The sequence below is a fragment of the Cryptomeria japonica genome, chromosome 10 (assembly GCF_030272615.1).
Source record: "Cryptomeria japonica chromosome 10, Sugi_1.0, whole genome shotgun sequence".
Lineage (NCBI taxonomy): Eukaryota > Viridiplantae > Streptophyta > Pinopsida > Cupressales > Cupressaceae > Cryptomeria > Cryptomeria japonica.
The window spans coordinates 42600501-42612985 of NC_081414.1; positions in this window are offsets into that span (position 1 = coordinate 42600501).

A 12485-nucleotide genomic window follows, 5' to 3' on the forward strand; every position below is an offset into this window, starting at 1 on the left:
TTTGTGATTACATTCAAGAAGCAAAGCAATCATCATCAACAAGTTGCATATCTACAAGGTATACATCTCCATTGTTTACATTCAAGCATTTGCAATTACTTTCTTTCTAGGTTGATTCCTCAATCGGGGTTTGACTGAGGCAAACCCCTATTAACAACCCCCATTTATTCTCTTTTATGTGTGTAGGTTGCAGGTGCGTAGCTGTAATTGCAAGTTTGGGCTTCATTTGTAGAGATGGAAGAACCATTTTTCGTTTCACGGATTTTGTAGCAGACCATGTACATTTCCGCCACGGTCCTGACGACTTTTCTCCAAATTTGTAGAGCAGATCCGCGTTAGTTTAATTAGATCATATCCGAAGTTACAACGCGATCCTAAACTCGTAGCTCCTCATTTCACTCATTTCCTCTCTCTTTTCCACATAGTCAACAAGTCAACTTTCTCATTTACAAAAGAGGGTAAATCACACATCAAGCCCTTGGAACCCACTCAGAATTCACATCCTTGTTTCCCTCGGATTTGGATATAGTGGATTTAACCCCTCTTTTGAATGTAAAGTTCCTCCCAAGTGAAAATCATCCTAGTGGCTTCCCTTCTCTCTCCTAGGTGAGGAGTCACTAGGATCCAATTTTCCACTTTACACTGTTCAATTTTCTTTAGCATGGAAATACGGTAGCACAGAAAAAGCACTAAATTGATAATGTCTCGAGAAAGGGTCAAAGATATTAATTTTTTTTTCCGGGAAGGACATGCCCACACGTTTGTGTGGATTTAACCTCACAACATTCTCCTTTAACATTTTAAGGTTACGAAAAGTGCAATAAAGCAACTGCGTATTGTATGCTTGAAAGGTGGTGTCAGCCAATTAACAATAGAATATCAAACATACCAATGAAACATTATATGTAAAGGATCTAATAAATAAAACAAGTTGAATAAGAAATCCTTCCAAGACGTTCCATTATCCTCTATCTCCAAGGACTCTTAAAGTCATGGTTGCTCTCAGATCATTGACCAACTAACCTTTAGAATGACAACCTAAAGAACAAGTGATGAGTTGATAAATTATCTATATGCAAATGCAAATAAGATCTATATGGATTATAACAAAGATTGTTATGATGTAGATTTTATGCTATGATAATGAAATACTATACTAACATGATATGCTATACTAATGATATATGATATGATAATGATAAAAATGCTTCTAAATGCTTAAGCTTTATGCGATAAACAAAGAGAGACAAACTATGGATTCTAAGACTAAGAATTGGTGACCGTTGATAATGAAGGGATGAGTCCTATTTATAGAAGAAATGGGCAATTGGATGGTTAAGATTGAATTATCTTAACAAGGGCTAGGATTGTATGATCTTCAATCCATGTGACATTTTCAAACCAATCCTGTGTTGACAAGTGTCAATATGAGAAGATTTTAGAGGAGAGAGATAATACATTAAAGGCCTAAAGAGACATGAGGGTTCCCCTAGGGGGTTTGGTTAGGGTTAGGCTAGTGGATAAATATTTTATCCAAGGGATAAACTCTTGTGCAAGGATTAAAGGATAACCATGGTCAAAACAATGAATTCTTGAAGAGACTTGTGGGTTAAATGGATGGTTAAGTTAGAGAAAAAGTCTCTAACCAAGTGTCAAATGTGAGTTATCCTTAAAGGCTTAGGAAGACTTTTAGAGGTTAACTTGTGGAAGGGAGAAAGCCTTTAATGGTTTGAGAAGTGAATCCTTCCTAATCCTTAGTTTAGGAATGTGCAAATGCTTAGGAGGGGGTTTAGAAGAATCTAGAAGAAGGGTTAGACATGCAACTTGCATATTCTAGAAAGTGCAAGTGGGATGAATTTAGAATTTTAATTGGAATAAAATTCATTTATTTCAATTTTGATGCAACTTGCATTGGATGGATATTTAAATAAATATTGATTATATAAAATGTGAAAGGGATTTAATTAAATGTGAAAGGGGGATTTAATTAAATAAATATGATTTATTTAATTAATAGTTCAAATTTGGATAGATGAATTAAATCAAATAAATTGAGTAATTTATTTAATTAATAGTAGAAGGGTTAGAAAATGAATTAATTAAATATTGATTTAATTAATAGTTAGAAGGATGATAATTAAATAAATATAAAATCTATTTAATCAGGTGGACAAAAATAGGTGTCTGCATTTTGCCCTTCTTTGAAATGATGTGTGGACACACATTGATTCAAAGAAAATTTGCCTAATGATGCTGATAAAAATTTTGATTTGCCCCAAATGTTGATTATTGGATAATGATGTGAGTATGCCCCTCAGTAGATGAATTGAGGAAATTTTTCGATTTTTTTTTTTTTTTTTTGAATTTTGATGTTTTTGCGAAATTGATCTCCCAATAAAAATAATTTGATTTTTGAAAATACGATGCGAGCACAACACACTCATATGGTCTACAGGTCCATCCATGTGGCATACCCCGCTTACATCACCACTTTCTATATAAACCCTTAGAGCTCACTTTTCAGCTCATTTGAACATTTGACATTTGGTGATTAAAGCTTGTGGAGAGAAAAGGAGAGCTTGGAGAAAATGGTGCCACCTTATGCCACTAAAAGATTCGAGAGAGTTCAAGGATTTGAGAGACCAGTAGTGTATGAACCTTCATTAAGTTGATTTTTAACCTCCCTTGTGTGAAATTTTTTGATTTGGAATGATTTATTTTATTTTTTTTTGTGAATTTTAGCAGGATATTTTTGTGATTTATGACAAGAACATAGTAAGCAATTCTGAACCTATTAATATTTTTATGTCAACAAAGCTTTAGATCCATCTGAGAAATTTAGTTTTTCATAACTTGCATGTTATGCACACCTGCATAAACTGTGTGTTATGTGCATTCCTTGTTGATGGCATGCAAAGGGTTTTTTTCCTTCTTTTCCAGGCTCTAAGTCTATTTTTGCATTGACCTGGTCAACTGGTCAACTCACTTAAGTTTTCACCAGCTGGAGGGTTCATATCCATTGGCAAGCCGATCCCCATGTTCATTCTCATCGGCTTGCGGTGAGGCTCCCTTGTTATCCCGCAAGGAAAAGGTGGTCAATCAAAGGGTCATACGTGATAAGGCTCAAAGGGCTTCCCTTGTTATCCAACAACAGGAAAAGCACAAAGGAAAGGGTCTCACGGGATAGGATCAATAGGTTGTTTGTTATCCTACGACAGGTTAATAACAAAATGAATGTTTGTGCGAGATAAGAATTATTGGTTGCTTCATCTTCCCCCACGTGATGAAGTGAGAATGCTCAAAGGATGTGTAGGGTAAGAAAACAAAGTTAAGCATGGGCTTTGTCGTTATCTTGCATCAAGGAGAAGGCACAAAGAGACATCGTGCAAGATAACAAAGGTAAGAAAGAGTTGTCCCCTTATCCCACAAAGCAAAAAGGTAAAATATAATAGTCGCACGGGGTAGGTTAATAAGAAAAAGATGGTTTCTTCTTATCATGCATTGAGAAAAAGCACGGATGAAGGGTCTTGTCGGATAAGAAATAAGTAAGCGAATGGTCATCCCCTTATCCCACGAAGAGAAAGCAATATCAGAAGGGGTCATGTGGGATAAGAGAACAATGATACCAATGTGGTCCTCTATTATCCCGCACCAAATAGAAGCATATGAAGATGATTGTGTGGGGTAAGATTGCATAGAAAATTGACCTCTTTTCTATCCCACGCGGTGAATGTGACCATTTACATGGTTACTCAGTGCATCTAATGTGGACCCGACCCACCACGTCAGACAATAACGATCGTTAGATCTTCATAAGGGTTCGATCAAACAACCATGTTTTAAAGATCATTTTATCTTTTTAGGGAGCTATGTAGAGAGATCTTGTGCGAATCTCTCAAATCAACGGTCAATTTTCAAACTTGTAGGGGTCATTGGGCATTCATACCTCTATGTAGGGTGGTTGTTGACCTGGTTGTTGAGACCCCTTTTCTTGCCCAGTCGACACCCACATCCAATTAGATTTTCATCCCAGCTGCTAGAGGACTCCACCATTACTCCATACATGACTCTATAGGTAGATTTCAGAAGCCACCCATGCCTCTTCAATGCAGAATGAAGACCTTATTGCCTGTATACACCATCTTAGATGCATCATTCACAGAGTTTTCTCCCTGATTTGCAGGGATTTTTCCATAGAGGACACTTCTAGAGGTTGTTTCAACATGTTATCAGATCAGTCAATTTGATCTTCTCCTCCTCTCGAATATTTTGTAACCTAACCCTAGCTAGGGCTAGGGTTTCTAACTCTAGCTCGATCTGAGTTATGCCTGAACTATAAAGGCAATTTTGTACCCTGTTTTAGGGATCTTCTTTCTTTTCTCTTGCTAAAAACTTAAGTTTCTCTGCATTTGTAAAGTTTGCCTTGCCTCTGCATGAATAAAGTTTGCCTTCTTGCCTCTTTTTAGTTTAAGCAATTTGTGTAGCATGTTTACCTCTTGTTTAAATCCATTATTTTCTAGTTCTTAGCTTATGTGACTATATTAAACACCTATGTGGATGTCGTATGTGATTTGTGCTAATTCCTTTCTTCATCGTTTAGAATTTTAACCTTTGCATATCCTTAAGGGGTTGACCAGAGTAGAAAATTATGCATACTTGGGTAGTTTTGTTGATATTTTGTGCATCTATAGGCATAAGATCATAGTTTCAGTCTGGGTGCAAACCCTCTTCCCCTTATTTTAGTATCCCTTGCATATTTATCCCTTTTCCTTGTCAGATCAGTAGATTAGAATTTCATGTGTTGGGTTGGTCCAACACTTTGCATCGGATTGAAAGGAATCTGGCCTTCTCCGGAGATTCAACCTCACAACAATGCAAGGTCCCACACTTGAGAGGTTGTTTTCATGTTTCACGAGGTTGATGATTAAGGTTGATCATCACAAGGTGAAATTTTTTGTGACAACAGAACCCAATGGCAAATTTGTCACTAATTTAAACATTAAGTGTATGTTCTAAGGATCTTTTCAAATCCTCTTTTATTTTTTATTGGTTTGAACAAAAAGATACATCAACCAGACTCTTTAATCTCAAGGGTCATTAATAATATCAATATCTCACATCTTGATACTCCTTCGACTCAAATAGCCCTGTCACGCCCAAGGGTGCACCCATTTTTTTGCCTTTTGCCAGAAGTTGAACCAAAGAGAATTGCTTCTCAAATGGATAATTTTCTTGGGAGATGTATGGTGAGTGTCTTGGGTGTGGATTCTTCCCCACCCTTGCACTATGATATTATAAATGTTTGGATAATTGACTCAGCGTGGCTTCTACTCTTAAGGCTTTTAAGTAAGGCTTTTGTTCAGTCTTCAATGATAAACTCCCTCAGGAGGCTTCCCAACCTTTAAAATAAAGGATTTACATATCTCAAGGATATTAGGGGAAGGATAATCAATGAGAAAAATCGTTGGATGTGATTTTCATCATAATATTTGATTATATGGGTTGGAATACTTGGCATTAGTCGTTCCCCACTTAGGTTGTTCCCCTCTCACTGGCCTTATAGGCTTCTCGGGAGGGCATGATGAATACTAAGAGGGTGGGGGGGGGGGGTGAATTAGTATGCCAAAAGTCTTTGCACTTAAACACTTTGCAAGACTAACAGTAAACTGGTAAAATAGTTTAGCAGACAAACCAGTTAGCACACATGCAAACCAAATAGCTAATAATGCATTCACCCACAGAAGCACAAACACCATAACACAAGAGATTTTGAGGTGGAAATCCAAATGGGAAAAACCACGGTGAGATGGAACTCACAAGTAACTATCTGCAGAATAGGAACCAGACCGGTTAAGGTCTTACAATGTTCTTTACCAGAACAGATCCTGTTAGGAATCTCAATCTATGTTAGGAGATAAGTCCAATTAAAGACTACCTTGCTAGAGGATTTTAGATCCACAGATGTTAACCACCTTGTTAGAGGATTTACAAAATTCTTTTGGGCCTACCCGGTTAAGGGCTACAGACTTGTCGAAGATGTGAGTAATCAACAAGTGATTGATCTAGCTAATAGCACAAACTGCTTGGTTAGATCCTTGATAGCTCGTTCCTAATATATTCCAGCATTACTTCAGTCTTCTACACATTCATACTCTCTCTAACTCCTCAACCACCTTAAACCCTAGCCGCAATATCAACTTTTGCAACAACAACATTATCAACAACCTAAAACCCTAGACATGATGTCCTTATAAAGGAATCTGATTTCATGTCGGTCCAATAGGATTACATTATAATTTCCTAGGTTTAATGCATCTAGACATATTTGGTAACACGACACAAAAAGCACCGCTAAAGTGTCGGCACCGTCAAACAATCGGTGGATGGTAACTCATCACAGAGTATTACCGGTTCATACAAAATACCGGTTCAAGCAAAATGCCGGTTGCCGGTTTGACAAAATGAAGACTGGAAAATATGTATTCTACCGCTTTGGTCCTTCGTACCGCTTGAGATCCTCGAACTGCTTGGGGTCTACATACCGCTTCAGATCGATAATCACTTTTTGCAAAACACCAATAGTCTAAGGACTATAATGCATCATACCGGTTGGAACAATTGCCGGTTGAGCATAACTCATACATACAAAAATGATCTCAATGCAAGTGTGTGTCCATCAATGAAAATCACAACATAATCATCAAAAATGCCAACAGGGCAATCTTGCTAAAGGATTTATCTTAATTTCAATAAAAGAAAACCAAGAGCGAGTCCAACTTTTTGATCACCCGATTAAGGGGAGAGCATATACCTATCACTTTTGAAGCACAGTAGACATTTTTTGTTCTTTTTATCCCATCATTGTAATGTGATCTATTTGCTATTTGGAAATATTGTTCCAACAAACATGATGGTTTTTTAATCCAAGATAGCAAAATGAAGTGTTCTCCTAAGCCAATGATTGCAACAAATGAACTTTGAGAAGTTTGAAAACCTTTGCAAGAAAAACAAGAGCTTAAAATTTGGAAAATATGGCTTGTTATTTGTTATTTTGCAAAAGGAAATGTGGCTTGTATTTTTTTATCCCTTTGTAACAAAAATAAAATTTGTCTTGTTCTTTTTAATTTGCACCAAAGGACAGTGCGAGTTGCTCAAAAAAAAAGAAAGGTTCATTTTGTTGTTCTTTTTTTTTTAACCTTTGCAAGAGAAGAAGTGAGATTCTTTTTAAAGAACCAAACAAAAGATGAAGTTCTTTTTACCTTGTAGAAAATTAAGTGTGAGTTCTTTTTTTTTTTACCTTTTGCAAGAAAAGAAAGTGTGAATTCTTTTTTTACCTTTTGCAAACTGAAAACTTGAGAAAGTAAAGTAAAAAGCTAATCTAACTCCCTTGGACTTGCGAGAAACATTAGCACCTGCAAAACCTTTTGAAAGATTAGTCAATATTGTGGGCTGACAAGCCTAAAATTTTCTTTGAGATTACAAATTTTAGCTCTTTGTTAAATGTGCTAGGGAAACAATTAAATGCACCAGAATATTAATTAGAAGTGCCATAATAACTGTTAAAAGTACCACAAAAAGTGTTAAATGCACCAAAAGAACTGTCGTAAGCGCTAGAACAACTATCAAATGCACTAGAATCTTTGTCAAATGCACTAGAAACTCTATCAAAGGCACTAGAATCTTTATCAAAGGAGCTATAAGAAGCCTGTGTTCTGAACCTGCGTGAAAATTTGTAAAAAAAAGTTAAAATCATGGGTGAGCCCCATGATGGAGCCAAAAAGGTATGCTAGATTAGTGGAGTCATTTTATCAATTAGAAAAACAAGTAACTAACATACGAATGAAACATTAGATATAACGACTAACTTGGTAAACCAATTAAACAAGCTAATCCTTCAAAAGAGTCCCATTGTCCTCTATCTTCAAGGATTCTTTAAATCATGATTGCTCTCAGCTCATAGAGCAATTGACCCTTATAATGACAACTCAAAGAACGAGTTATATGTGATGAAATGATAAATATGCCTATGGAACCATGATCAATACAATTATGCTAGTGATAATGAGATGCTATATTAACATGATATACTATACTAACATGATATGATAATAACAAAATTAGTTCTAAATGTTCAAGTTTATAAAGAGAGACAAAATGTATATTCTAAAGCTAGGGCTTGATGACCTTGATAGACAATAACCTGATATATAAAACTTGGGGAATCTTGATAATGAGGGAATGAGGCCTATTTATAGAAGAAATGGGCAATGGGGTGGTTAAGATTGAATTATCTTAGCAAGGGATAAGTTTGAATGATCCTCAATCCATGTGACACTTTGAAACCAATCCCATGTTGATAAGTGTCAACATGAGAAGACTTGAGAGGAGAGAGAAGAGGCATTAAATGCCCGAGGGGACATGATGGTTACCCTAGGGGGGTTGGTTAGGGTTGAGTTAATGGATAATTATTTTATGCAAGGGATAAAAGAATGTGCAAGGGTTAAAGGATAAAAAAGGTCAAAGCAATGAATGATTGAAGAGACTTGTGGGTTAAATGAATGGTTAAGTTAGAGAAAAAGTCCTCTAACCAAGGGTCAAAGGTGAGTTAGCCTGAAAGGCTTAGGAAGACTTTAGAGGTTAACTTGTTGAAGGGATAAAGCCTTTAATGGTTTGAGAAGTGACTCCTTCCTAATCCTATCACAAGTAGCGCCTATTGCTAAGTTTTCACTGCTTTCTTTTATTGCACCTTTTTTAATTTTTTTTGCATTTTCTTATTTTTAATTATTTTTGCTTTTCTAGTGCATCGGGTGACTCAAGTGTAGAATCTTTTGAGATGAATTATATTGATAGGATTGTCAAAAAAGTCCCCTTCTGATGTAGATAGATGATATGCCCTTGATCCATTGGTTGATATGATGGTGAATGGACCTAACCAGTTTGGTTCAAATTTTCCTTTCTTTTCCCGATCCTTTTGATTGTGAGGATTCTCCTTTAGCACCAAGTCACCAACCTGAAATGTTCTTGGTCTCACCTTGTTATTATAGCTTCTAGATATTGGTTGTTGATATGCTCTGAGATGATCAAATTCAGAGCATGATGATAAGGTTCATCTAGAAGTTCTAATTCTTGTAGTATGTTCACCCGGTATTCCTCATCTGGGATGAGTCCTTTTAATGATACTTTGAGTGAAGGTAACCCAACCTCAATGGGTAAAATGGCTTCTGATGCATACACAAGTGCATACAGTGTGGCTCCTATAGGGGTGCAAATGCTAATTGGGTATGCCCATAAAGCAGGGTTTAGTTGGACATGCCAATCATGACCCACATCATTCACAGGTTTTTTTAGGATTTTCAAAATGGTTTTGTTTGAAGCTTTTGCTTGGTCATTCCCTTGAGGATAATAAGGTGTGTAAAAGCGATGCTGGATATGGAATATTTTGCAAAGTTCTCATACATATAGGTTCTTGAAGTATCTACCATTATCAATGATAATGGAACTAGGAATTTCGTATCGACATATAATGTAGTTCAAAATGAAGAAAGATATATGTTTGTTGGTAACAATGTTTAATCGAACAACTTCGATCCACTTTGTAAAATGCTCAGTGGCTGTGATTATGAACATATGTCCATTTGAAGAGGAGGGATGGATCTTACCCATGAGGTCGAGTCCCCACCGATAGAACAACCATGATGTTGTGAATGATTGTGACTCCTGTGTCAGTGCATGGATAAGATTCCCATGGATTTGGAATTTTTGACACTTTTTAGAAAACTGATAGGATTATTTTTCCATGTTTGGCCAATAGTACCCCAGTCTTAGAAGTTTCTTGGCTAGAGTAGGACCACTTGAATGTGTGTCATAAATACCTTTGTAAACTTCTCGTAAGGTGGTTTCAAATTCATCCCTTTCAAGACATCTCAGGAGATTACCATCAAGACCTCGTCGGTAAAGCGTATTAGCTATTAGGGTGTAACGAGCTACTTGACAAACAAAGTTTCATTTTTGGTTTTGGGATAGATCGGGTCAGAGGGTATTGTCTTTCAGATAGGTATAGATTTTCCCATATGTTGGGGATTCAGGGCCAACTAGGTGGCATATGATTTGGGAATCGATATTTTCATAGGCTGGGGAAAAAAATTATTCCACCAAGAACTCATAACGATTCTGCTTTTCTGGTATTTGTAGAAGAGAGGTGATGGTCACTATGGCATTCACTACTTTGTTGTCCAATCTTGGAATTTGTTCAAATTTGATCTCAAAAAATCATTTCTTAAAATCATCCACCATTTTCTTATATAGCATTAGTTTATTGTCCTTTGTTTGATAGTCATCATTAACCTAATTGATGACCAGTTGAGAATCCCCATAGACTTGTAACTCTATGATGTTCCATTCTACAACTAATTTGATGCTAGTGACCAGGGCTTCATATTTTGCTATGTTGTTTGTATAGGGGAACATCAACCTATAAGATCTTGGGATTGTGTGTCCTTGAGGAGTGATAAGTAGGAGTCCAACACCTGATCCATGTTGGGTCTAGGATCCTTCAAACTATTTCTTGGCCCTTGATGACTCTTTTATCGATATAGTGAATGTCAATATCACTCAATATCATCACCCACTTTGCTAGTCTACCTGTCAGAGCGGCCTTGATGAGTAGATATTTTAATGGATCTATCTTTTCTATAAGCTTGATTGTGTGGGCCAATATATAGTGTCACAACTTTTGAGATGCAAATACTACGACTAAACAAGATTTTCAATGAATGTGTAGTTAAGATCATAACCACTCAATGTTCTGCTGATGTAGTACACCTTTCTTTGCTTGTTGAATCTTCTTGTGCTAGAAAAGCTCCCAAGGATACCTCAGTTGCTGAGATGTATAGAAGAAGTGGTTTTTCCATTATTGGTGGCACCAATATAAGTGGATTCATTATATATTAGTTCACCTGATCAAAGGCATCTTCACATTTTACCTCCCACCTGAAAGGAACATTTTTATGTAGCAAATGAGTTCAAAGGGTACACATTTGTCGGTTAGTTGTGAGATGAACCTTCTGATGGATTTTGGCCTTTCTTGTAGTGATCTTAGTTGGCTGATATTTCTAGGAGGTGGCATCTCCATGATTTCTTGTACCTTTGCTGGATCTACCTCGATGCCCTTTGCTCATACTATGTAGCCTAGGAGTTTGTCTGAGCTGACTCCAAATACACACTTCTTTAGATTGAGCCTTACATTGAATTTTTCTAATTGTTGAAAGGTTTTATTCAAGATCTCTAGATGTCCTTCCCTTGTGAATGATTTTTCTAGTAAGTCATCTGCATAGTCCTCCATGAAAGTGTGCATCATGTCATGGAAGATTATGGTCATATCACATTGATAGGTTGCTCCTATATTCTTCAATCTGAAAGGCATGACATTCCAACAATATGTACCCCACGAGCATGTAAAAGTTGTTTTGTCTTGGTCTTTAGGTGCTATTTTGATCTGATTGTAACTTGAGAAACCATAAATGAGTGATAACATGGTGTGTCTTGCTATTAAGTCCACAATTATGTCTATATTGGGTAAAGGAAAGTCATCCTTCAGACAAGCTTTATTAAGATCTTTGAAATCCGTGCATATTCTGATGCTTTTGTTTGGTTTTGATATTGGGACAATGTTGGAAATCCAGTCTGCATAGTCGATTGGCTGGATGAATCCTAAATCCAACAATTTTTTTTAATTCCACTTTGACTAGAAGTGATACATGTGGGTTCATCTTTCTCAGCTTTTGCTTTATTGGCTTAGCTTTAGGAGATATGGATAAGTGGTGCATGATCAAATATGGATCTATCCCTAGCATATCAACATATGACCAAGCAAAATTGATTTGATTCTCTTTGAAGAGCTTCATGAATTCAGGTTGTTCTTGTTCTATTAATGATTTGGCCAAGTGTATAGTCTTTTCTACCTCTTCAGTGTTGATGCTGATTGATTTAGTTGGTTCAATAAATATTGGTGATCTCTCCTAATAATTCTCTGAAAGAGTGTCAAGTCTCTCATCCTTTAGTTCCTCAGAGAGGTTTTCACCATTGGATACACCCTTTCTTTTTATTGTTTTATGATCTAATACTGCAAATGAATGGTTTTCACTAGTAGATCATTTTTTTGCTTTATTCATTTTGTGACTTGGCACTCCCTTGGTTATAAGCTTCATTATGAGATCTGTTGTTGGAACATGTTTCTGGATTGACTGAATAAAGATAGTTAACAATAGCATTGTCATGGGGAAATATGGGTTTATTAAGAGGTTTGTTTTGTTCCCAATCAATGAGTTCGGGATGTACCAATGGTAAGGAGTCATTTGACAAGTTGAGATATAAGGTTTTAAGGGTCATGATGGAGATGTTGTCAATATTTGCAATAGCGGTGTCAAGGTCTATGATAGTACTCTCCTCGGAATCATCTATCTCATTCTGAATTTGATCAATCCTCA